This window comes from Leopardus geoffroyi, chromosome B4 (assembly GCF_018350155.1).
Source record: "Leopardus geoffroyi isolate Oge1 chromosome B4, O.geoffroyi_Oge1_pat1.0, whole genome shotgun sequence".
Classification (NCBI taxonomy): domain Eukaryota; kingdom Metazoa; phylum Chordata; class Mammalia; order Carnivora; family Felidae; genus Leopardus; species Leopardus geoffroyi.
In genome coordinates, this window is record NC_059341.1 from 114,101,465 (window position 1) to 114,128,560 (window position 27,096).

Consider the following 27,096-nt stretch of genomic DNA (forward strand, 5'->3'; position numbering starts at 1 on the left):
ATTGAGGAAACTGAAAGCCACAGTGGAGAGAAAGAAGAAGATAGGGGAGGAGAGGGGAGGAGGGAGAAAAGGATGGGAATAGAAAGAAGAGAAAGAAACTAACATTTTTACAGATATTAAGGACCTACTATGTGTCAGTATATTCTAGGTGATTATAATAATCATTTCACTTATTCCAAACCATCTTGGGAGGTGGATATCATTATTAAGAAATGAAGGCTGAGAGAGATTCACTTCTCTAAGATCACAAAACTTGTGAGTAGAAGTTTTGTTGTAGTATACAAAACAAAGTGTACAGTTTTGGGAGATGGATCTTCTGGCTCTAAATTCCAGGCTTGTACTATTGCGAGCGCTTTACTGGCTGTTCAGCACTGTCACTATTATGATCACTAATACTAATACTATTGGTGTTACTGTTAGGGCATGGATAGAAAGGCTCCACAGAGTGATGCAGAAATTGTTGGAAAGCCTCACTAAAAAGAATTAGCCTTCCTTCAGTGTGTCTTAGGTGCTCATCTCGCTCCTGTGCTAGGATGGGATATACTCCGATTGAACTCTTCAGTATTCTTTCTCTTTTCTCCTCCCACTCTCTTATCAAGCTAAACACCTCTTTTCATTTAAAATTTGTTGATCTAGCCTATTTCTGAAAGCTACTTTCTGCTACCAAGCCATAACCTGACCCAGTTGCAGAATCTATTAACAACTTTTTTATCTCTTTCTTTTGTTTCTCTCTCTCTCTCAACACAGAGAACTGAGTCTTAGCAGCACAGGAGTGGTGGGGAGAAGGTGTAGCAAATATTAATATCATTTAATTATACTTGTCTCCAGAAAATATAGTCAAAAGTGGACCCTGTTTCACCCAAAACAAACTACCTTCTCTCTGCAGTATAACAATGGTTAGGAGAGGTGGACCAGGCTATTTGGTTCAAATCCATTTGATTTTAGGTAAGTTTTTTTTTAGCTTATCTATGCTTCAATTTTCTCTACTTTTCAGATGAAAAGTAGATGCGTAAGATAAAGGAGATAGATACATGGAAAATATTTGGCATTGTTCCTGCCTATTAGTACCCCTTAGTAAGTGTTAGCTACTGTTTAAATTGTGATTGTGTTAGGATGAGATCTGTGATTCTTCTTCCTTTGAGGGACTCATAGTAGATCTCTAGGGGAAAGAAAGAACAGCTGGCCTCTACTTTTTCTACCTCTCCAGAGTTGTTTCATTGGACTGAGAGTGAGACCCATTTTTTTTTTTATTTGAGGCTACATGTTTGCTGGGCATCAAAAGATGGTAAAAAGAATTAAAATGGAAAACATGGACTAGATTAAAACGAGTGAAAGTTTGGGCTAATATAATAAAGGAAACATTTGAGGGGAAAAATACAAATAAAATCTGTATTTGCATGAATGAAATTCTAAATGAGTCTTTAAAAAATGATTCCAAACTTTTATCCATTCTCCACATCAGAAGATTTTAAAAGACAAAATGACACATGAGCAATCTGCAAGCATGCCTGGACTGGAGGGCCTTGATGATTCTATTAGCACAGGCTTTGAAGTAGCTTCATATAAAGCACATGTACTGTCCATAGCTATAGCTTATGACTGGCAAATATTCTAATAAAATTGTTTTTGCTTATACCAAGGGAAATGGCCTAATGATGGATCAAACAGCTTTTTAAAATACAGTAAGACATTTAAGTATCTATATCTGCTCTCACAAACTTCAAACTATCATCCAAACAAGTCTAAGTCTTTGTATAAGCAAATTGCTTTATCAAGTATGCTCAGAAGAGCTATATTTTCATATGTCAAATCAAGTTGCTCAGGCAGAGCAAAATCAATGCCAACACAACATCAATTTTCCAAGATTTTTAAGCATCTACTTTTGCTTTTAGGACAAAATTTCAAGTAAACGAAAAGTCTCAGTTATCATGGATTGAGTAAAATAACAACAATGGGGAAAATGTAGCTGTGTCTGGCAACGTTTTGCACTATGATAATATAACCCTAACAGATATAAAAAGGAATTGTGAAATCCAAGATTTCCTAGGGTGTGAGGAAACAAAAATTCTTAGAAACTATCTGTGGAAGATAAATAGGTAAAAGTGTTTCTGGAAGAAACTCAACATCTTCAATGTGTCTACCCTTTGACTTAGCAATTGCACTCCTGGGAATTAATTCCTCCAGGACTCATTTATGTAGTGATTCAGTGTAGAGTCCTCATGGAGACTTCTTGAATTTAATCCTGGTTCTGCAACACAAGTTAGAGAAAACCACAGGACTGTGGCTGGCCCATAAAATGCCTCAGGAATAGAAAAGCTTGCTCGTTCAGGATAAAGGCAGGTTAGGGACACAAGGTTTAACAACCAGAAGGTGTCTTTGGGCATTTTAGAATACGCACCCCCACCCCGCCCCTTCTTTCTGCTAAAAACAGTCTTGAGCCAAGGTTTGATGAAAAGTTCAAGCTGGATGTCAGCCCTTACTTCCCACCTCAAGCAGATATCCCTGGGCAAGGAATAACCTGCAAAATCTGGAGAGAGGGCAAGGAGCATCAACCTTACAGGATTAGTATGGGGTTCAAACGAGATTATCTATATAAAGTGCTTAGCATGGTGCTTGGCATATAGTAAGCTCTCAGTAAATTGTACCTATTATTTTATTATCATACACTATAGAAAATGAGTGTTCAAAGAAAATTGTTGTGATATTCATTACAGGATTGCTTATAAAAGTGAAGGTTTAGAAATAATCTAAACATCCTTCAATAGAGGGAATTTAATTTTTCTTTTTTTTTACTGTGGTAAAATACACATAACAAAATGCACTACCGAGCCATTTTTAAGGGTACAGTTCTGTGGTATTAAGTACATTCATATCACTCTGCAACCACCCTACCATTCATGTCCAGAACTCTCTTCATCTTGCAAAATTAAAACTCTATAAACTTTAAAAATAATGAGATGGATCTATAGGTAATAACATCTAAAAAATATCTATGATATATTATTAGAAATAAAGTAGGAAAGTTGTAGTTATCTGAATCCAAAAATTTTATAATGTTTATTTATTTTTGAAGGAGAGAGAGAGCATGAGTCGGGGAGGCACAGAGAGAGAGGAAGACATAGAATCCAAAGATCCAGCCTCTGAGCTGTCAGCACATAGCGTGATGGGGGCTCGAACCCACAAACTGCAAGTTCATGACGTAAGCCCCAGTCGGGAGCTTAACCAACTGAGCCACCCAGGCGCCCCTGAATCCATTTTTCAATATAAAAGAGGGAAGGAGGGAAGGAGGGAGGACGGGAGGGAGGGAGGGAATTTATGGGATTATCCTGTCAGCAATGGTTTTCTGGAAATTGCCTTTCCTCTCATTCAATAGTTAGTATAGAAGTTTCCCTTTTAGTATAATGTGACACAGTATAATAATAATAATAGTTGCTATCTCAATATTAGTCTCATAAATGATTTAACACTTGTAGAGCAGTTAGATCACTGCTGGGCACTTATTGAGGGCCACAGAAATGTTTCTATTCTTGATACAATGAAAGTTTGGGAAGGATCTCAATACATGTCCTCTAAAATAGGAGGATAATAGCCACTGGGAAGCTATTATTTCAGGTACCTTGATTTTATGAAACTTCTGCTATTGCTGAGAATAAAAATAAAACAATGATTTAAAACAACCATAAAAGTAATAGCTAATATTTCTTGAATACTCCCTGTGTCAGGCACTGGTCCAATTCTTAACCAGCATTATCTTATGCCTGGGATAGGCTATGGGATAGATTCTAATATCCCTGTTTCATATTTGAAGAGACGAAAGCTCAGGGAAGTTAAGTAGTTTGTCCAAAATCATGTGGCTAATAAGCATTAAAAAAGGTTATAAAGTCAGAGATCCTACTTCCAGAGGGTCTTTCTCAATTATCACCCGGCATCATGACACCATAATACATACACAAGTGAGTATGTTTCCTGTACATGGGTGTACAGATAAACTTTAATGTAACAAAGAATTAGATATAGGTATATGCCAAGTTTAAGAATACTAAATCGGGGCGCCTGGGTGGCTCAGTCGGTTAAGCGTCCGACTTCAGCCAGGTCACGATCTCGCGGTCCGTGAGTTCGAGCCCCGCATCAGGCTCTGGGCTGATGGCTCAGAGCCTGGAGCCTGTTTCCGATTCTGTGTCTCCCTCTCTCTCTGCCCCTCCCCCGTTCATGCTCTGTCTCTCTCTGTCCCAAAAATGAATAAACGTTGAAAAAAAAAAAAAAAAAAAAAAAAAAGAATACTAAATCACTGACATTTTCTAGAATGTAGTCTGAAGATACAAAAGGTACACTCCATGCTTCTTATTGGATTATAATTATGTGTTTATATATAGTGTCTCCTCCTGGACAAGTACAATTTTTTCATCTGTGTGTATATCTGGCTTAACAAGTAGTGTGCATATAAAAAATTCACTAAACTTTATAATATTGAAATAGAATTTAAAGTTGTTTTAAAATACCAAATCCTACAGTTTCCATTCTGCTTATATATTTTTGGAGACCTCTGTCATTGAGATGTGCCTCTCAAACTGAACTTCCTCTGTTTGCAACTTCCTTTGGATCACTTCCTTTGTATATTTTCTGTACTAGTCACACATGAGGTGACCTACCTGCCCTATACCTTAGAGTGACCAAGTCCTATGTAGAAAATTCCTCAGAAATTTCAACATACTCAACTCACTAATTTGCTTTCCCCAAACTAAAATGTTAGGATTAACCCTTTACAATTGAACGTCTACTTTCAAAAATTTATTATTGAACTATAGTTGACATAAAACATTATAATAGTTCCAGGTGTACAACACAGTGATTTGACAATTCTATACATTACTCATTGCTCATCCTGATAAGTGCCGTCACCTTCTGTCACTGTACAATGTTATGACAATCTTATTGACTATATTTTCTATGTCGTACTTGTCATCGCTGTGACTTACTCCTTTTGTAACAAGTTTATAACTCTTAATCCCTTCCATGAATATTTATTTTTAATTTAAGAGTTGTCCTCCACTTTAAAATACCACTAGCCAAGGGGTGCCTGGGCGGCTCAGTCAGTTGAGCGTTCAACTTCAGTTCAGGTCATGATCTCGCAGTCCATGAGTTCGAGCCCCATGTTGGGCTCTGTGCTGACAGCTCAGAGCCTGGAGCCTGCTTTGGATTCTGTGTCTGCAACCCCCACCCCCCGGCTGCCCCTCCCCCACTCGTGCTGTCTCACTCTGTCTCTCAAAAATAAATAGATATTAAAAAATGAAAAAATAAATAAAATAAAATACCACTAGCCAAAACAAAACTTCTATGAAAGACTTTATACAGTCATTCCTCCATTTATATCCCCAAGTTTTATCTTTAGTGTCAAAAGAGGCCCCCATATCTTCATAGCTTCAGCTCTGATTCCAAAGCTTTACTACAGTATAAGGACAAAGCTTTGGAGACAATGTCTTTGTGTCTTTGTTCTTTCCCTAGAGTGACAGTTTCACGATCTACTTCTGAAACTTAATTGGAAAAAATACTTCACATTCTCTTGTAATTCCTCTGCTTCCCTTCTGCTTCTTTAACTCCTCTAATATACAATTGAAAGATTCAAAGAAGAAAAATTATACACACACACAGAGGTGTGTGGTAAGCTGGATTGTATAAATCTTTAAATTGCCCTTTCCAACCCAGGAGGAATCTTATAACCACCTTCAAAACTATACACTTTGGCCATCCCTCTGGATAGGGTGCTCAATTATTCTGTTGGCTCCCTCAGGTAGTATATAAAATAAACTTTGTCAGCATTTACTATTTTTAAGCTTATAGTAAGCTATAGCAAAAAAAAAAAAAAAAAAGGATTCGAAAGCAAGGAAGAAACTGATTTACCGATTTTATCTGATAGCAGTAAGTTTAGGAGTAGTGATAATAATAATTAATAGTCTTCTATTTATTGAGACCTTATTCCATGACAAACGCTTGACATATGTCGCCTCAATTAATTCTTACAACAACCTGATTAAGTAAATATGATCCCTATTTTATTGCTATTTTATTGAAACTGAGACTCAAAGAGATTAATTGCCAAAGATCACATAGTAACTACTTACTAATACATGAACCCAGACTTCTTTGACTCTGACTTATGTACTTACTACAATTCAAGATTTTATTTTTTTAATAACATGGTAGTTCTGCAGCAATCAGGATTAATGATCTCCAAGATAGAGTTCATCATAAAGGCCATAGGGAATATGCCTTCCATAGCATATCAATTGGTATCGAACTTTAAAGGATGAAAATAATCTGATCTGAAGAGGCCAACACTGATACATGCAAGGCCACTGTTTGCTATTTGCTCTATTTCCACAATGAAACACTAATAAGCTCACCAAGTTTTAAAGATCTTGCTTGCTTTCCAATCTCACCTGGTTCCATTTTTTTCCTTAATTTGTCTCTCTGCTGTCCACCACAAATGTCTTAATCTTTCCCTAATTCACCTATCCCAGGATGTTTCCACACTGTTCCTTTTCCAATATTAGATCACTCTCCCACATGCCCCAGTGTTTACACAGTTGACCTTTTTTTATCCTTCAAATTTCAGTTTAATTGTCACTTCCTCTGAAACACTATTCCTGGTCACTCAACTTAAGCAAGTCCCATCTTTCTTTGTACTCTGTTTGTTGCCCTCATAAGCTGTAATTACATATATACAGATATATATTTGGTTTGCTTATTTATTTATTATCTGCCTGGGGGCTTACTGGTAGACCCAGTGTCTGTTTCTTTACCATTGCATATCCATAGCCTAATTAAAGCCTGCTCACTAGTTGCTGAAAGACTATGTTTAACATAACCTTAAAATGTGGACTGAATAATAATAAATAACATTTATATATAATGTCAAGGCAACCTGTAGCACTTCAATTTATCATATCTCCACTTGCAACTTCTTATTTTTCCAACATTTCTTATCATAAGTGAGACCCTTTTCCATAATGACCAACACTCATAGTCATAATCTGGTCATGACAGCAAAGTCCAACTGACATCGACAATGCACTAAGCCAGTGGATCTGTGCCTGGTAGGTGTGTTTGGCAGCCCTCTCTTCTCCACATGCTTGTATCTTCCTCCTCTATAGTCTACTCCTCCTCTGAGCGTCACTCTCATCTCTACATCTGCCAGTTCAACATTACTCCTTGGATAACTAACAACAAAATTAGCATGTCCTAAATGAACTCTGGATTTCAACATCCCCCAAACTTTCATCCTCCCCATGTGCCTTCTACCTCAGCAAATGTCACAAACAGATGGCATTCTTGATGTCCTCTTTTTCTCACATCCCATTTCATATTCCACATTTTGCCATCAAATCACATGGGCTCTATCTTCATGTTGTATTAAAATACTCCCAGTTCTCCACCATGCGCAGTACGAGCCACCATCGTGTGTCCCCTGCACCACTGGAATCTCACCTCCTACTTGGTTTCTCAATTCTATTTTGCATCCTTTAGAGTGTATTTGCCACATAATGGCCATAATTATATTTTGAATCATGAATCATAGCAAGACTATGATTAGCAAGACTAACCATAGTCCTTCATCCCATGGCTCCCTGTGTCATTTGGAACTTAGTGCAAAGGCCTCACCATGGCCAGAAAACCCTCCATAATACAACTCTTTCTTAGCACCATCACATCAGCTTCCTTATAGTCTTCAAATCAAACCTGCCTTCCCTCTTCCACCACTCCCAGAATCTTGGTGTTCTCTCCAGAAACTTAGAGGATACTTTCCCAGATAGTCCCAAGGACAATTTCACCATGCCATTCTCCCTGTCTCCTCTTAGGAAAGACCATTTCTTTCTACATCATAAAAAATGAAAAAAGAGCACATTCCCTTTTGTTTTGTTCTTATTTTATTGTTTTCTCTTAATCCTATAATAATATTCACCTGATATTATGCAATGTTACATACTTGTTAATTAACTACCCATCTCTCTATAATATACATTTCATGTCTGTTTGTTTACCTCAGTATCCCCAGTACCTAAAATAATGTCAGGAAAAAAAACCTAGAAATTCAGAAAATATTTATTGAATAAATAAATTAGAACAAAAATGCACCCTAAATCTGGTTATCCCAGGGTTACCAAGTGGCCTCTATGTCAACTAAATAGAGATTTTTGAGAAAATCTTCAGTTTGCTACATAATGTAGAGAAGATCATGCTGGAACTTTATCCTAGCTCTGGCTTGTTCTTTGCTTCTTACTTGCTACTTTAATATGCTAGGGGATTGGAGTGGACACTAGTGGCAATGAGAAAGTAGCCAATTCCCTGCACTTATGTTTTTTTTCCCTATAAGTTTACGATATATTGAAGAACAAGACAAGGCAAACATTCAGTAGAAATAGGATGTTACTGTAGAATTAGACAGTAAATGATAAGTCCTACCAATATATGTGGTAAAAGAGTTCTTAAGTGTTTTTCCACTTTGGTGAGTTCCCTATTATTCAATCATCTTGAAGGTTTTTCTAAATCAACTTAATATTTTCTCTTTTCTTTTTTTGAGGACAGTATTGGTTGTGATGGTACTGACTTCTGGGGAAAAACACTACTCTATTTGTTTTATTAACTGCAACTTAAAAATACATACCTTAATTGCTGCACAAAGAATGTGCCATGCTTTTGCCATAACAGCTACATTTCTTGTCTACTGAGCAAATTGCTCTTGGAGCCACAACTGAATAATCTATGCTGAAATTCTGCTTCACATTGTAGCAGCAATAAAATTTTGCAATGTTTTGTTTTGCCTACCAATTGAGTAGAGCAGTCTTAGGAAGAATTGTTAAAACTAATTAAGCCTGTGATATTTCTCTTTTTTTAAATGATTATTCATGAGAGAGAGAAGAGTACACACAACAGCATGGGAAGGGCAGAAAGAGAGAGAGAGAGAGAGTGAGAGAGTGAGAGAGACAGAGAGAGAGAGAGAGAGAGAGAGAGAGAATTCCAAGCAGTCTCTGCACTGTCAGTGCAGAACCCGATGTGGCACTTGAATCCCATGAAGCAAACCATGAGATCATGAACTGGGCCGAAATCAAGAGTCGGATACTTAACTGACTAAGCAACCCAGGCACCCCAAGTCTGCGATATTTCTATGATACTTGCAAATATAACCAACTAATTTTGCCTTCAGATTATCCTACTTTCTCTCTAACATGTCCATAGTCCTTGATTTACAGAATGAATACATTAGCCCAAAATGTACCCTATTTTTCTGATTCAAATTATCCTCAGACGGTGCCTATACAAATAAAATAAAATTAAATAGATCTTTGAGGTATGTATATAGATAATTCAAGTTTAGGGCACATTTGTATGATTTGTTCTCATGTGTCAACACATCATTCATATATATATACATATACATACATACCACACATGTTATTGACATGTGTGTGTACCAAATTCATAAATTCATCAACTCAATAGATATTTATTAAGCACCTATAATATGCCAGGCAGTGTTATAAATCCTAAGGATATTGCAGTAAAGAAAACAGACAAAAATATTCCCGGAACTTAGTTTCTATGAATGAGGGGAAGGAGGTAAGACACATAATAAATGAGTAAAATATAAAGCTGTTAGATGGTAATAACTGCCAAGGAGAAAAGATAGAGCAAGAAAGAGGAATATGAAATAGGTGTAGTGTAATTTCAGGAAGAATAATCAAAGACTGTTTCACAGAGAAGGCATATTTTGGGAACCACATGAACAAAACATAAGGGTTCTAGATATTCAAATATCCGGGGGAAAATCCCTCTTGGCAGAGAAAACAGAGACTGAAAGCACCCCAAAGGAGTGTGCCTGGGACTCTGAGGAGCAGCCAGGGGTTAGTGGGGCTGGAGCCAATGGAGATCAAAGAATAGGGGGTCAGAAAGATGGGGCCAGGGATGCTGTAAATAATGAAAACCATGTAGGTCATTGCCAAGACTTTGACTTTTATTCTAAGTGCAACGGGAAATCAATTGGAAAGTTCCGAGCAAGGAAGTGACATGCTTGGACAACATTTTGAAAGAGGACTTCAGCGGCTGTGTTGAGAACAGACCACAGAATAGGACAAGAGTAGAAACAAAACAGCAGGTAGGTTCTTGTGTAATCTAGATGCAAGAGAGGACAGTTTTGATGGCAGCCTTGGAATTGAGAACTGGTCAAATTATGAAAGTACAGTCAAACGACTAGACCACATGTGGTATTTGAGGGAAAGAAATAGGTCAAGGATTATATAAAAATTATTAGCCTGAGCAACTATAAGAAATCATCTTCCATTAATTTAAACGAGGGAAAACTGAAGGACAAGTAGGAATAAGCAGTTGTCCTATCACTAGTTTAGTTTGGTCATGTTAAATCTGAGATGCTTTTTTGGTATTCAAGACAGAGACTTTCAAATAGGCTGTTAGATATACGAGTGTGGAGCTGAGGATTAAAGTCCATGCTAAGGAAATAAATGTTCAATATCTAAATGGCAATGGAAGTCATCAGAGTGGATGAGACCACCAAAGGGCAAATAAAGATTGGGAAGAAAGAGGTCCATGGCCTGACCCCTGAGGCACAGCCCTTAGAGGACAGGGAGATGATATGGAATCAATAAGAAAGAATTGAGGGGCGCCTGGGTGGCTCAGTCCGTTAAGCATTCGACTTGGGCTCAGTCATGATCTCACGGTTTGTGAGTTTGAGCCCCATGTTGGGGGCTCTCTGCTGACAGGGGAGAGCCAGGAGCCTGCTTCAGATTCTGTCTCCCTCTCTCTACCCCTCCCCCACCCAAGCTCTGTCTCTCTCAAAAATAAAAATAAACATTTAAAAATAAAATAAATAATAAATAAATAAATAAATAAATAAATAAAGATTTGAGAAGGAGTATCTATAAAGGTAACAAAATGCAGCAAATATTTTCCTGACAGAGTGATCTGGATGGGTAAGATGAGGTCTGAGAAACGCCCACTGAGTCTAGCAACATAGAGCTTGTCTTAAGCATAAAATATGTTATTTATCCAGATGATTCCACGTGTTAGGAAAAAAATGAATCTTGAAAATACTATGACAAAACAATATAATTATTCACTTAATTCTTTATTATGTCTATTGCTGCTTCAAATTTACCTAGATTGGGAGAAGACATTTACAAATGACGTATTGGATAAAGGGTTTGTATCCAAAATCTATAAAGAACTTATCAAACTCAAAAAAAAACAAATAATCCAGTGAAGAAATGGGCAGAAGACGTGAAGAGACACTTCTCCAAAGAAGACATACAAATGGCTAATACACACGTGAAAAACTATTCAATGTCACTCATCATTAGGTGAATACAAATCAAAACTACACTGAGATACCACCTCACACCTGTCAGAATGGCTAAAATTAGTAACTCAGGAAACAACAGATGCTGGTTAGGATGTAGAAAAAGGAGAACACTCTTACACTGTTGGTGGGAATGCAAAGTGGTGCAGCCACTGTGGAAAAAACAGTACAGACATTCCTCAAAAAGTTAAAAATAGAAATACCTTATGACCCAGCAATTGCACTACTAGGTATTTATACAAAGGATACAAAAATACTGTTTTGAAGGGCACATGTAACCCAATGTTTATAGCAGCACTATCAACAATCGTCAATTTATGGAAAGTGCCCAAATGACTGATGAATGGATAAACAAGATGTGGTAGATATATACAAAGTAATATTACTCATCCATCAAAAAGAACAAAATCTTGCCATTTACAATGCTGTGGATAGAACTCAAGTGAATTATGCTAAGCGAAATAAGTCAGAGAAAAACAAATACCATATGATTTCACTCATATGTGGAATTTAAGAAATAAAACAGATGAACACAGGGGAAGGGGAGAAAATATAAAATAAGATACAAACAGAGCGGGAGGCAAACCACAAGAGACTCTTAACTATAGAGAACAAATTGGGGGTTGCTGGAGTGGAGGTGGGTGCGGGGATGGGCTAAAAGGTGATGGGCATTAAGGAAGGCACTTGTGATGAGCACTGGGTGTTATATGCATGTGATGAATCACTAAATTCTACCCCTGAAACCAATACTACTAAGAAACTTGAATTTAAATAAAATCTTGGAAAGAAAAAAATCAAATTTACCTAGACTGGACTCTGAGCATAGAGGCGTGTAGATTAATATCAGCATCTGACAATTTCATATAAATCACCATCTTTAAAATGAATTGCTGATACTGGTAGAGCCTTTAATGTTTACAGTAGCTTTCAAGTACATTATTGAGTGTGCAATATTCAACATATGGGAATATTATCATTATTAATGTCATTTTACAGATGTGGAAAGTGAGGTTCTAGAGGATGTGGAAACGAGTTTCACTACACATGCACTGGGAAATGGAATCTAAATCCTGCCATCTGGATCCCAAAGCCCATTTTTATCTTATACCATGGTACTTATACCACTGACTCAGCAGAATATGTATGTGTATGTATGAACCCCTGTGTGTGTGTTTATATATGTATTTGTGTGTATATGCAGGTATGTGTATGTATGTTTTGTGTATATACAGTTGTCACTGTTTCTGCTTTTTTATTGATCTACTCATATTCTCTTAATCATTTCCCCCATGACCATCAGCAAACAAGCACCTGGGAATGATACAGGGATTGCAATCTCTGTTGTAGCAGGTAAGTGCTTTGGAACCCGGGGTTATATACTCCAGCTGTCATAATTTCTGCTTATGTGACCTTCATGTGGTTGGTTCCTGGCTTAATTCCTTTATCTGTACCATGCAGATCATCACACCTATTTTCAAAATTTGAGGCAGTCAAAACACACAATGTGTAAATTTGTCCACTAAACCTTTCTAAGGCTAGACTAGTTACATGAGCGTGCTGTTCCTCCCCACCCCTTCTTAGCCTTTATCACACCCATTGCAACTGTGAGTCTTCCACATTAGCATTTTGAAGGCATTCACTTTGCCATTTTCTCCCATTTTGTTCCAAGAATATAGTGAAATGATGGCTATGAGATGAAAGAACAAAGCCTATGGCAAATGTTATGACAATACTATGAATGTTATTATTATATCATCCAGAGCCACAAAAACCAAACCAATAATTCCTGTCCCAATGACAAGAGAGTTGATTGACAGAATTGCATTGCCACAAGCATGTTGGATCTAATTTGGACCTTTAATCTGTCATATGAGCATGTTAATTAATGATAGCTCAAAGATAACTGACCAGTGCTCTGAGAGCAAATTATTTTTAAACTAATCCCACAGGTTGGCAAAACTCGAATTAAACATATTCAACTTCAAGTGGACGTTCACTTATCCTTAATGTAAAATCTCATGTTGTCCAAGCTTCTGGAGTTTTTCTTTTAATATACATATTTTATACATTTTAATATTATATTTTAATAGATTAAATAATGCATTTAATACATTAAATAATAATATAATAAATAATAAAACATTTTTAGTATTAAAAGAAAAGCCTTTTCTTTTAATATACATAAGCTGATATGAAAGTAGAGTTGAATACACAGTGACTTGTAAACAAATACTTTTTAAGAGAATTAAAGAATAAATAAATGCGCCAGTGATAATTACTAGCAACAACAAAGATTAAAATACACAAATATTTTTCTAGGCTATCAAATACCAGAAGAATGAAGGTTCTTTCTTTTTTCTATAAAGAACATAATCTTTTTTATAACTGTGTGTGCATGCTGTGAAATCTTTTTCCCTTATTAATTTCCTTTTTACACCCAGTTTTTAGACAGCCGAAAATTATGAGTTTACAGAACAAGATGTACTTTCAGCTCTTATTTTATGGCCGAGTACTATGGCAGGCACTATTATGAAAACAATTCTATACTATGCTTTATTATATTATATCGTGCAATTTATATTCAGAAGATACTATCAGCACCAGGAACAGACAGAATTAATAAAAGACACAGTATTCCTGTTGTCCTAATAGTTATTAAAATGAAACTTCCCAGAAGACATTTACAGTGTCTTTTCAAAGATACTCTGCATACTTTGACAGATCAATTGGGGCCTCTGCATATGAACAGCAACATCATAGACCTTAGAGACATGCACTACTATGCTGGGAAGGATCTTTATGATTATCCAGGCTGACGTCCTCATTTTACAGGTGAGGACACTGAGGCTGAGAGAGTATTCATGACTAAGTCCTGGCTAGAACGGAGGTCCCTTACCATCTAATCAAGGATTCTTTCCACTGTTACTGTCAATAATGGTAATAATCTTGTAGGGCACACAGGCATTACCAAATATATCCATATCATCCCTAAATGGCTCTAAAGGCAGACAAGAACCATGTAATTTTCACCATTTCCCAAAGGAAATACCACAGTCTTGAGGGGGAATAACTAACTCAGTTACTATTATCTTGGTTATTTATCTGTTTACATTTTTTTTTGTCTGTCCCTTGATAGAATATAAGTACCATAAAAGCAGGAAACATGCTTATTTGGGATATTGCTGAAATAATTCCCTATGCTTAAAACATGTCTAACACATAATTAATTCAATAAATATTTGTTAAATAAACGAATATAAATTCACTAGATATGATAAGAGCTACAAAAATCTATTAAAACTTAAGATTGACCCCTAAAATGTACAGTCAAGAATCACACACACGTGCACACACATGCACACACATACACCATAAGGCAGAATATACTGCCATACAAATGGAATAAATAAGCTGTAGGAAAATTGAAACAGTCACTATGACTCTTGCAGTAAGGAGTGTACAAAAATTACTAAGTACCTATGAAGCTTCAGTAATGTGACAAAGTATGAAAAACATAAAGGACACATCAGAATTTTGTGACACCCTCCAGCTATGCTGACTAGCCTTGGGTACTGGAAGGTAAGGACTGGCAGAGTTGATGCAGGGAAGCTGAGCCTGTCTGAAGCTTGCAGGGTGAATAGAAGTCATGATAAATGGTGAGAGTATTTCGGAGGCTAACAGGATGCAACCTGAGAATGGTTAAAAGGTGTTTGAGAAATAAACCGACTCTTTTTAGAGGTGTAGAGTAAAAAACGGTAGACAAATATTAAATAAGAGACGAATATTAGTAACAGATTGGCCATAATACATGGTCATGAATTTGTGAAGAGAGGTGGAAAGAGGGGAATGGAAGAATGGGAGGAAGGAGAGAAGAAAGGAAGGGAAGGAGGGGTGGGATGGAGAAGGAAAGGGAGGGAAAGTAGAGAGAAGGGACAGAGGATGAAGGAAGGGGAAAAAAGTGAAGAAAAGAACTATGTGGGGGACACCTACTCTACATCAGCAGTGGATACACGACACTTTCACATACTTTTTTTTATTTAATCCTCACAACTCTCCATTTTTAGATAAGAAAATTAATGCTCACAGGAGTTGTCAGCCTTCCAAATAACCCTAAAGTCAAGTCAAGATTCAATGGGATTCTATCAAAGCCAAAGCCATTAGTTACACTCACTTTCAATCCATTTTGTACGGTTACTCTACACATTTAATTTTTTTTAATTTAATTTAGGCCTTAATGGTTATAGAGTACCTTTAAGTAATCATTTATTCTGTCTTTACAATAACCTTGTGAAGGTGTTCTTATTCCTATTTTATAGGTAAAAAAATGGAAGACCAAACAGGTAGCTTAATTTGTCTAAGAACACATGGAAATCAAACCCATGTTGTGGTTCTCAGCTGATGATCCTTTCTACTATGACATATAGTGAAAGCCATTACACAGTTCATAGCACATCAACATCCACAGAGTGCCAGGTATCCCCCAGGAACTTTCCACATTTGGTCTTTTCAAAACACTTGGAAAAGAAGCATATTTTCTTGCATTTCCTAGAGAACAAAGTGGCACATATCTTTGCTTCTAGCTCCTCTATAAAAACAGGAAAACATACATTTTTTTTAAATTCAGAGAGGAGAAGAGGAAGACAGAGAGGGCGACATTTTACTTATCTAGAAATGCTCCATCATACCTCATCTCAAGTTAACTAGACATTACTTTAAACTTTCCTCCACCACTCTTGATCATCTTTAGCTACATACAGCAACTTATAAAATCTTGAGGAGTTCCTTTAGAACAGTAATAAACCCAGAGTCAGTATAAGTCTAGGTTTTTTACCAACTCATTCGATGACTAAGATAATTCCTCGGCTTCCTTCTCCCTCATCAACCTATGCTACTTGCCAAGGCACTGGGAAATATAGGGCAGAAGCAGAAAGATGGTGATACTCCTCATCTACAAGATGTTCTTACAGATTTGTACAGATTTCAACATTAGTATGACATTCTTTCAACAATGTGTTTTTTAAAAGTTAAAAGCATGGGGCGCCTGGGTGGCGCAGTCGGTTAAGCGTCCGACTTCAGCCAGGTCACGATCTCGCGGTCCGTGAGTTCGAGCCCCGCGTCGGGCTCTGGGCTGATGGCTCAGAGCCTGGAGCCTGTTTCCGATTCTGTGTCTCCCTCTCTCTCTGCCCCTCCCCCGTTCATGCTCTGTCTCTCTCTGTCCCAAAAATAAATAAACGTTAAAAAAAAAAAAATTTTAAAAAAAAAGTTAAAAGCAGAATTAAGTTTATTTTGCAAATTTAGAAGATAAAGAGTTTTCCACAAACACAAATAATGCTGACACTTTACTGATACCTCACCCAGATTTCTCATAAATTCACAGACATAAATTCTAAATATTTACAGACATTTGTCTGAGAGTACCCTTCCCCTCCCCTTCTGCTTGTCTTTGGTAAAGCCTTCCCCAGCTTCTAACCCAGAATTAATCTCCTTCTGCAGCTTCCAGAGAACTTTAGATTCCCACTACCATAATATTTAAAATATATTCTGTATTTATTTGCTGATGAATGTCCCATCTAGATCGCAAGTTACCTTAGATCAGGGTTTAAGTTCCTTTACATGCAGAAAGTGTTTAATAAATGCCTGTTTAATGCAGAGATTAATTCCAGTATTATTTCATATGGTGAAAAGGAGCAATGAATTCCAGAAAGAGCAGGAAGTAGAAGTGGTGAAATTGAATTTTTTAAACTGGCTATCTAAGTATAAATTGGGAGAGCTTCAGGTTAGCATGAGCATACAACAAAAATGTTAAAAGAGTTTTAGGGGTGCCTGGGTGGCTCCGTCGGTTAAGCATCCAACTTTGGCTCAGGTCATGATCTCACAGTTTGTGAGTTCGAGCCCCACATCGGGCTTTGTGCTGACAGTTCAGAGCCTGGAGCCTACTTCAGATTTTGTGTCTCCCTCTCTCTGCCCCTTCACCGCTCACACTCTGTCCCCCTCTCTCTCAAAAATAAATAAACATTTAAAAAATTGTTAAAAAAATGTTAAGAGTTTTGGTAGCAATAACAATACATAACTTATTTAGTGCTTGGCAAAGGTCTAAATACTTGATAAGCAGTAACATTTGTTAGAAGAACTCCATAATGTTATTACTGGTATATTATTTTTAATTATTTTTATCAACATATGCAAATTGGTATGTTAATTTTACATAATTATGTAATTAATATTTTAAGTATATAATTTAAAATATATTCTGAATATTATTATTCTCATTTTATAGATGAGAAACTGAAGTATACAGAAGTTAAATAGTTTGCCTCAACATCCTAGCATGGCTAAGACATGGTGCAAACCGCCCTGGTAAAATGGTTAAAATGCACAGTCTCTATGGTTAATGCACACAGGCTTAATAGGGACCAGCATGTGGGAATGAGTTTTTAGGTTCCTGAAGCATACCGCTCTTAGAAACGAGAGCAGCAGTCAAGCGCATCGAGAAGTTCTTCCCCATATATACCCACAGAGTTTTACTTACTTGCAGTCTTCTAAACCAAAATGCTGCCTAGAGTCCACATTTTACGGAAATTTCTTGGGCACCCAGTTTCTGTATCGCATCCAGGGATGGATAGGGGTACTGCAGCAGGAAGGGAGAGGTGAATAATACCTCCTTCTCACTCCAGCAGTTCAGCCATAACATACTCTTTATATCAAGCCGGCCAGCTCCCATGTGTGGGAGGCCTTGGACCTGACCCTGTGTGTTCCTACCTTGTCATTTAGATGAAGGGGTGAAACTGAATTTCTTTATATGACCATATCTCTGGTACAGGAGAGCAATATTCCATCATTCATTCATTCATTCATTCATTCCTCAGTGTTCTATGTCCATATGTTAGTAAAGAACATTCATTCATCATTGATTAGGACCATTAATACACTCATTGTTTTGTGCCCATTTAGTTGATTAAAAGCAGTCATTCACTGTTGATTAATAGCATTTATTCATTTTGGTTAGGAGAATTTATCACTTGGCATTCTCTATTCATACAGCTGGTTAAAAGTGTTGGCTCTCCTGTTAGACCGTTTTTATTTTTGGCTATACAGTTTCCTAGTTACTTTACCTTGAACAAATTCTTTTCTGCTTGCCTCTAAAACTTATTTTCTTACTTCAAAACCAAGGAAAATAATACTTTTCTCATAAGATGGTTTAACAACTAAAGGAGATGATACAAGTAAATCTCTTAATAAGTAAATATCTTAATAAGTAAATAAGTAAATATCTCTTAATAAGTAAATATCTTAATAAGTAAATAAGTAAAGGAGATGATACAAGTAAATCTCTTAATAAGTAAATATCTATCTGGGACCTAGATAATGTTCAGTAAAGTGTAGCCATAAATATTAATTACAATCTACTTTTATAATAATGATAACAACAGTAAACACACTCTATTAGATAAATTAAATAAAAGATAAATTGACACACAGTCCTTGACTGTAAGGAACCTACGGTATAATGTCACCAGAAACCCAGTGGTTTCAAAGCTAGAAGAAATTGGGTGGGAGATTAACTAATTAAAGACCTTGAATATTAATGCAGACTGCAGGTATTTGACAACAAAATATGAGATTATAGATAAATAGAAATAAAATATTTTGACATATATATATATACATACAAATAGCAATATTCAAAATGTTAATAAAGACCATCTTTGAAATTGGCTGATAATAGCAAAATGGAAATGGTAAAAATAAAATATACTGTACATTAGATGTCATAACTCACTTGATTATAAAAAAACACATTCTTCATTAAAAATAAGTCATGTGCATTATCTGTCCAGTGATGTGCAATGTCATTTAAGACATTCCATCATTCTGTGCTTGAGCACTCTTCTGTAATCTGATGAGGTGTCCAGGGAAGAGACAATGATAGCCAAGGCATTAAAATGTAATCAAGATATGCAAATTCATATCTAAATGTGATTTGCTGAGAAAAAGAAATTAATCTAGGCATGGTCAAATAAACAATGTGTAATATGGATAATTAATCACCAAATTAGCAGCTGCAGTCCCTTGAGGAAATTATGCAAATTGAAAAGGCCCCCATCCACTGACACAATTAGACCACTTAATGGCAAATTCTCAACAAAATAACCCTGGGGAACATCACAAAACAAATAGCCCAATCAACCTTAGTGTCCCAAACTCCACTGCAATATTTAATATTATTTAATCTTGTTTCTTCTCAGTTTGAACTTATCCAGAAAGATTTAATCATATCTTGCGAGAAAATATTCTAAGATGCCACACTATGGTTCCATTAAGTGGTCCCCTCAAAGTCTAGTTTTCCCCTATCAGTCAAATAGGTTGTTACTGAAATCTGAAATTGTGCAAATGATAACACTTCATAAATGAGGAAAGCCAATTACATATCTCCTGTCAGTAATAACAAAATCAAGGGAATGTTGATGCACCATGAAAATGTGTGTCCTCTGTGGCCTGATGTCACCTGGATATTATATTAGCAGCAAAGAAAGGATCTCTACACTTCCCTGGTAATAAATGTCATCTCTGGGAAGAGTATTTTACCTCCAGGAAAGTTAGAGTGTCCTGCGTCTGCCCTTGAAGTGTATAGAAAGTAATCCTACCTTTTTGCTCCCTCTGCTCCACCTACACAAAGGTAGGTGACAAAGTTAATCCTATAGAACCCTTTGAGATTAACCCTAACAGAACCCATGAGATTCTGCTGCTAAATCCTTTCAAAAAAATTGACTCCACCACTAGAGAGATGCCAAAACTTCCTGGATAAAAAATTACAGATCCTCCTTCCCCACCCAAAGAAAATGGTTTATTAGATATCTCATTATTATAATTTTATAATTATAATTGCTGAAAAGACCAGTCACAGAGAAGAAACTGAATTAGTACTGATTGTCGATGGTTTAGTTGTACCTATCATTTATAGACACCAAAAGGCTTCACGGCTCCAAGAACTGTATTAATGCTCTCCCTGGTCAAACTTCCTCAGTTTATTTGAGAATCACCCTATGTAAGTTAACTCCCCAACATCATACCTGAGTGACAAGTGTTCCAGCATTCTGACAGTGCCTACTTCCATCTTGGTATTAAATCTTGTCTATGAATCAACAGTGTCTCTGACTCCTTTTATACGAATTTCTTCTCTGAGAAACCATTATTATTCATTTCCTCATTTTTCACCTTTAGAGTTTTGGAGTCAATCCGGATCAAACATTGATTCGTCAAGTGAACCTGATGACTGAGTTCTTCCTTTCACAACCCAGAAATTCTATACAGAGAGATAGCATTGTCTATTTTGACCCCATACCTTTACATCAATATGACCTATTGACTTAGCCCATTCCCAGTTAATGGCCCCCTAACACTTTTCCATAATGAACTAGGATTCTTCAGTGGTTCAAAGCACTCTAGCTTTAATTACTAGATCACAGTGAGCACTGGCTCCATTGCCCATGTGGAATCTCCTTCTAGCCCTTTAGATCTCATCTTCATACCTGATTTCTCCAGTTTTTTAATTTCCTTTGTTACTAAAGAACTTTGGCTAAGACTATTACAGTCCTGGTTTTATCCTTTACCGCATCTATAAGCTTGAACCAACACTGTTTGAAACACACTAGGTTAGATAACTTCTAATCACAGTTCCACTACTAAAATACTTAAACTCTGGATCCTGATTTTATGGTTGATAAAATTAGGATAATAGTATCTGTTCCATCTTTCCTTAGAGCTGCAGTAAGTATAGCATGAGCTGAGGTATGTATGTACCTACGTACGTATGTATGAATATTCTTTGTAACTTACATAGTATACCAAAGAAATGTACTGTGATTTCCGGACATGGTCTCAATTACCACATCCCATATGATAATATACGGCTGCAAGAAATACCTGGCTATACAGAGCTGCATTAGTTGGATATTTCCTTTAAATTTTTTTAAACTTCATACCCTTGAATTTTATGTACACTAAGATATAAAATCCCAGGGTTTTGTGACATTTCTTTGATCTGGGAGAAGAAAATAACATACGAAATCCTACCTAAGGAAGGAGTCAGAAACATCAAAGCAGATAAGTACAGTGTGAGAAAAAAATGTCCATCCCCCCAAACATGTTGACTGGAAATTTGTATCGTCGCAAAGTACTGGTATCAACCACATTCTTTCAGAACAAAATCTAAAGGCAGGGCTATGAATCAAGAAAAAATAAGCTGAGCAGAAAAACTGGAAGACTGAATTAGAGATTTGATCATTTCTACTCTCCAACTAATTTTAAATATTGCTTTGCATCAGACTTCAACACAGAAATACACACGCCAACACATGCAGACATACACATATCCTATACACCCATCCAGATGCCAAAGAAATCTTGATAATAAAGTATATAAACTGATTCTCTTGATGAGAGATTATAAAATAAATAAGAAGCAGACAGCTTACTTAGTACCCCCACCTGACACATTCTACAGGAATAAATTGTGATGGAGAGAACCTCATTCTCCACGTTAATTGGGTCAAGGCCATATGTCCTTGATTCCAAGAGAAGTTAGAAAAACGTTAAGCTAGAGAATATTTGTTATTTTAGTCACAGGATGACAAAGATAAATTTAATTTTTTCATTAACTTAATAAAGCTATCATTAAAAAAATAGTATCATGTAAAGAGACCAAACTGGAAGGTAATACTACAGTCAAACTATCAAAGAATAGAAAAATAAAGATCTAGGAAAACATGTAAGTAATTGGCAGCAAAATCTTAGTTTTTGCTCCTTTGGCATCATGCTTCCTAATTGTTCTTTCTTTCTTCATTTCTTCTGGGGTTTCTACCCATTCTCTCTGACCTGTAGCTTTTTGAGGAAATGATGATGATGATGATGATGATGATGATGACGATGATATGTTTGATTTGAGAGAAAGATAAGGAAGAAATATTCAAGTACACCTAGTGTTTGCCTTAGTTTTGGGTAAGCACAAAGCTCATGAAGGAAGTCTTTAAATATAGACTTGTTTCCTATAATTTGAATCAGAAGATAGCATAGCAGCACCATACTTTGGGGGGTAAACAATAGAATAAGTCCACGTAACATGATTTTTTGCTTGTGTATTCCCAAAAGGTACTTTTATAAAAAAAGGAATATTTGGTAAAGAGTCTTGTCTACACCTCAAAAATCAGTACATGACGCCAGAGTCTATTATGAACTTTCAGCCTGCTTAATTAATTGCTTGGATCACTTTGTAGTTAATTAATATAGACTCTATTGTGAAAATGCCTGAGAATCCCTAAGGAAATAGCCTGTGCAGATAGGTCATCAGTATGAAGGGCAAAAATCAATAGGAGTTGTCTAGAACTGAGACATAAAAACAGGCTTTTCTTCATTTAGGCAAATAACATAGGATCACTCCCCAAATAAAAACTGCCTCACGTGGTCCAAAAATAAAAGTGCCTGGTTTTCTAACTTTGGTACAATTGATTTTCATAAACTACCTACATACCTTTTACTTTTTGAAGTTCAAATATCATATTGGAAATACTTAGGGCTCACCAAATATCCCAAGTACTTGTCTAAATTCCCCAACACCCCCACCAGACCCTCTAGGAATGAGGGTTTGGGTCACCGCCCCAGGTAAAGAATGCACCAGGCTCAGCCTGCTGGTGCTTGCTGAAGCCAAAGAGAATATAGAATGAGAAGTAGAAGAAGATAATTACAATTACGAGCTACAACCATGTAACCAGTTACAGAAACAAGAACTGAAATTGTCAAGAATATTTCCTATTTATTTTGTTATGAATATGTTTGGGGGGGGGCATGGGTATGGGTGTGTGTGTGTGGCAGAAGTATATAATTTTAAGCAAGTATCTATTTTCTTTCCCCTCTTATTCCCTTATTATCTAACATAAGATGTATTGATTTTATATCATAGAGTTTAAGTATTGTTAACCTTATATCATATTTAAATTACAGGATACCAAGGAGAAGAGCAAACCTCACTCATAGATTTTACGTCCTCTTCTGGGGAAGAGGTTATGTGTCTTTGGTTGTAAGCAGGATTGTTGTATCATATTTGGTAGAATAATGATCTTGTTATTACCCTTATTTGAAAGTTAAATATGGGTTAAAGAGATGTGTATAAGTGCCTTGTTGACCAGGGGTAGACATGTTAATTTTATGTGTCAACTGGACTAGGTCATGAGGTGCCCAAACATCTGGGTGTTTCTGTGAGTGTGTTTTTGGATGATATTAACATTCAAATTCGTAAGTTACACCAAGTAAAGTAGATTGTTCTCTCTAATGTGAGTGGGCCTCATCCAATCAGTTGAAGGCCTAAACAGAAGGAAAAGGCTGATCCTCCCCAGAGTAAGGAAAAGAATTCTTCCTGCCTGATTGTCTTTAAACTGGGACATTATAGTTTATTGGTTTGTTTGTTTGTTTGTTTTTCCTGTACTTGGACTAGAATGACCATTAACTCCCCTGGTCTCCAGCTTGCTAATTCAGCCTGCAGATCTCAGGACTTGCCTGTTTCCATAATCAAGAGAGCCAATTCCTCATAATAAATTGATAGATAGATAGACAGACATATAGATAAATCAATCTGTATTCTAGTAATTCTTTTTCTCTAGAGAACCCTGACTACAGATTTTGGTACCAAGAGTGAGGTACCTCCTCTATCCTTCCCTTCTTTCCTCTGTTCCAGTGAACATGGAAGCCATGGCTTCCACATGGCATAACTCAAAACGGAAGACATCTGATCTGCAGCAGACTTCCCGAGTGAGAAACAAACCTTTATATTGGCACATCACCCAGACAGCTACCACAAAGTTTCCTAACACAATATTTTGAGATCTAGGCTTCATTCTGCCTATGTCTAGGACCTTGAGATTAAAACTAAAATAGGCTAAAATGTGTAATCCTAAATATTAGGCCATATCTTGATAAATACAAAAAAAACTACAATGAAATTGATAAACCAATATTCCTATAACTGCTCTCATGCATGTAGAACCACCAGGCTCTTTATGATCCCCACATGTTTTCCAGGACATCCCCCAAGGAATGCTACAAGTGTGTTTACAACTCAAGCCAATCTATCAGCTCCAGCGTACATGTGGTGCCCATCACATTCTACTTCTGCTCTGTATCTTGCTTTTGAAGAGTGATGCCTAACAAATCATTTAAAGAGACTATTTGTTGCTGCTACCTTGATAACATTTGCAACAAGAAGGCTGCCTCTGAATGTTGTCAAAGCTGCAATGTGGGTTTTCAGGACAGGGGGATAAGAACTGACTTCTCCTATTTGTTTGCTATTTTTTGTCTTCTGGGTCCCCAAACAGAATGTGCTATATACACAGATTTCCAAAGCCTCTCATCAAAATAGCTTCTCCAACACTAAGTGATCAAAAACAATAATAAAGTTTTAAGGAACAAAAGCTATGCTATGGCCCTCCATTTATGTCCCTCTCTATTCCAACAAAATTGCTTTTATTTTCTTGAATCAGAAAATAAAAGCCCACATAGAGTTCAATGAATGCACACATATATTGATGGATGGTATAGGCCAATATAAGGAAGAAAATTCTCTTTTACAATATTAAAAAGTAAAAGCTCTTTTTTTCACTCACATGACTTGCAGAAGACATGACTCTTTTTCTTAATTACTCCACATTTTACCTAATACCTCTTTATCCCTGAGTATCATTCTGATGAGGTACTTCTCACCTTTTCTATGAGCATTCTAGGACATATGAGGAGATGCACACTGCTGCCTAGTCATATGGATAGACTAAGCTACCTAAGCACTAAAATAAGAGCAAATTACAAAAAAATAAAAAATAAAACAGTGATAGTTAATGCCCTCAAACATCAGAAAACAGCACAACTTTAATTATGCCCCTCAGTTGTGATTTATGTTTTAGGTCAGAGTAATTCCAAAGGAAAAATAAAAACTACAACAGAGGGAACTGATTCTATATGCAACCTGCAATAAATTTTCCCGTGAAATAGTTATAATGATTACATTTGTGTCTAATTATTATTTAAAACATAATATCACCCAGCACTCAGGAACACTGAATTATGTGAAAGTGAATCCCTTCAGAAAAATGTTTTAATTAAGACAAAATTGCTCTTTTTTCCCCAAATTTCTAAGTGATGCCATTTTACACTAATGATACATATATAGATCTATTTTCTAAAACATATTTATATAAAAAACAGTATGTTAATCCTCATTATTGCCATGAATATGAAACTTATACTTGGAATACTGATGTTTTCTTTTATGTACTACTCTCCAGTTAATACATAGCGTGCTACAGAGGATAGCGATACGCAAATCAGCATTTCTCAAATGGCGTTCTTCTCAAAGGACTTACCAGATGACTTAATGCACAATGAGCGTTTTTTCTTGGTTTTCTCTCATTTGCTATCAAAAAGCATCAAGCATCAGCACCTGCACAAAGAGATTAGGAATGACAGAATTTCTAGGAGCTCATATTAACAGGAAAGTACACAGTGACAAGACAACACAATTTATTTTTAACGTGGTTGCTTAATTAGTTACCATTTTTTAGATGACCTCCCTATGCTACCATATTGTCATCCTTCCAGCCCCCATCTTTTGCTTTTCAGGGAAAGTGTGGGGCTTGAGACCTGATGCCTGCATTTGGTTTTGATCATGCGCTAATGTTGGAATCTGATATTCTACGAAAGTCTTGTTATTCTGATTGCTTATTTCACGTCCAAGATACTACAGGTCAGCAGCTGTTTTACTGAAGTAAATCTTTAGTATTCAGATTTTTTAAGAATTTCTATACATGCTTCTGTGAAATTTCTTTCACTTTTAGAAACTGTAAGGTTTCAGAGTAGGCTTTCAGATTTTTTTTTTTCACATTCTATTAAAAAGATACCTAGAATTTCTTTTCACTTGACTTTGCTTGCTTTTTTTCCTCCATGTACTCACCAAGACAGGGCAATCTAGAGTATATTTCTATTTATACACTAAACTGATGATCTTGATTTTTATTCTGAACTGTACTGAAAGGAATAATTATCTCCACTGGGAAAACTAGCTACTGCTTTGGGACAAGCCATTCCCTGGTTTCACTTAAAATAGTAGCAGTATGATTTGCTTCAGATGTGTTACAACATCCATGGCAGCAGAGTTCAATATCTTTGAAAATTAAGGGGCAGTGGTTTAAACATGGTATAGAAAAGCTGAAGAAAGGAGAATTAATACATAATAGTTACCTTTTCTCAATGCACTTTAAGAGAAAGTGACACAAAGTGATTTGGTTTTGTTCCCTTTACCAAATGAAAACAGGGTGGCCTTGCGTAGTCAGTTGAATGGCTTAATGAAAGAACTGAGATAGTAAAAAAGCTAACTTACTCTTTACTCAATTAAGAGGTATCTACATCAAAGCCTGCCCAAAGTACATATGCATTAAGCTTTCAAATACCACTAGCCCCCAGCACAGCACTGAAAGATTTATGAATTTAAAGAGGAGAATTCAGGATGTGGAAATTAATTCTGAGAGAATATCAGAAGTTGAATTATATAAATATAAATATATATATATGCACATACATAATGCATACATATATGTGTATATATATGCACATATAGACACGTACGTGTTTGAGAGTAAAGTAAAATCTGTGCCTCTCCAACTGTAATTGCTTAAATCTTGCTCCATTTT

The 27,096-nt window shown here is 36.3% G+C and overlaps 1 long non-coding RNA gene across 3 annotated transcripts in view; it reads right to left on the bottom strand.

Moving 5' to 3' along the window:
* LOC123590487 overlaps positions 1-25,882 on the bottom strand; it is a 400,928-nt gene extending 375,046 nt beyond the window's left edge. The window contains exon 1 of one of the 3 annotated variants that reach the window (XR_006708789.1): positions 25,774-25,881. This is a non-coding gene — a long non-coding RNA (uncharacterized LOC123590487). Of the gene's footprint in view, positions 1-25,773 lie in introns of all 3 variants that reach the window. The other 2 variants (XR_006708788.1, XR_006708790.1) reach the window with 2 other exon arrangements.
* Between the last annotated feature and the right edge of the window lie 1,214 nt (positions 25,883-27,096).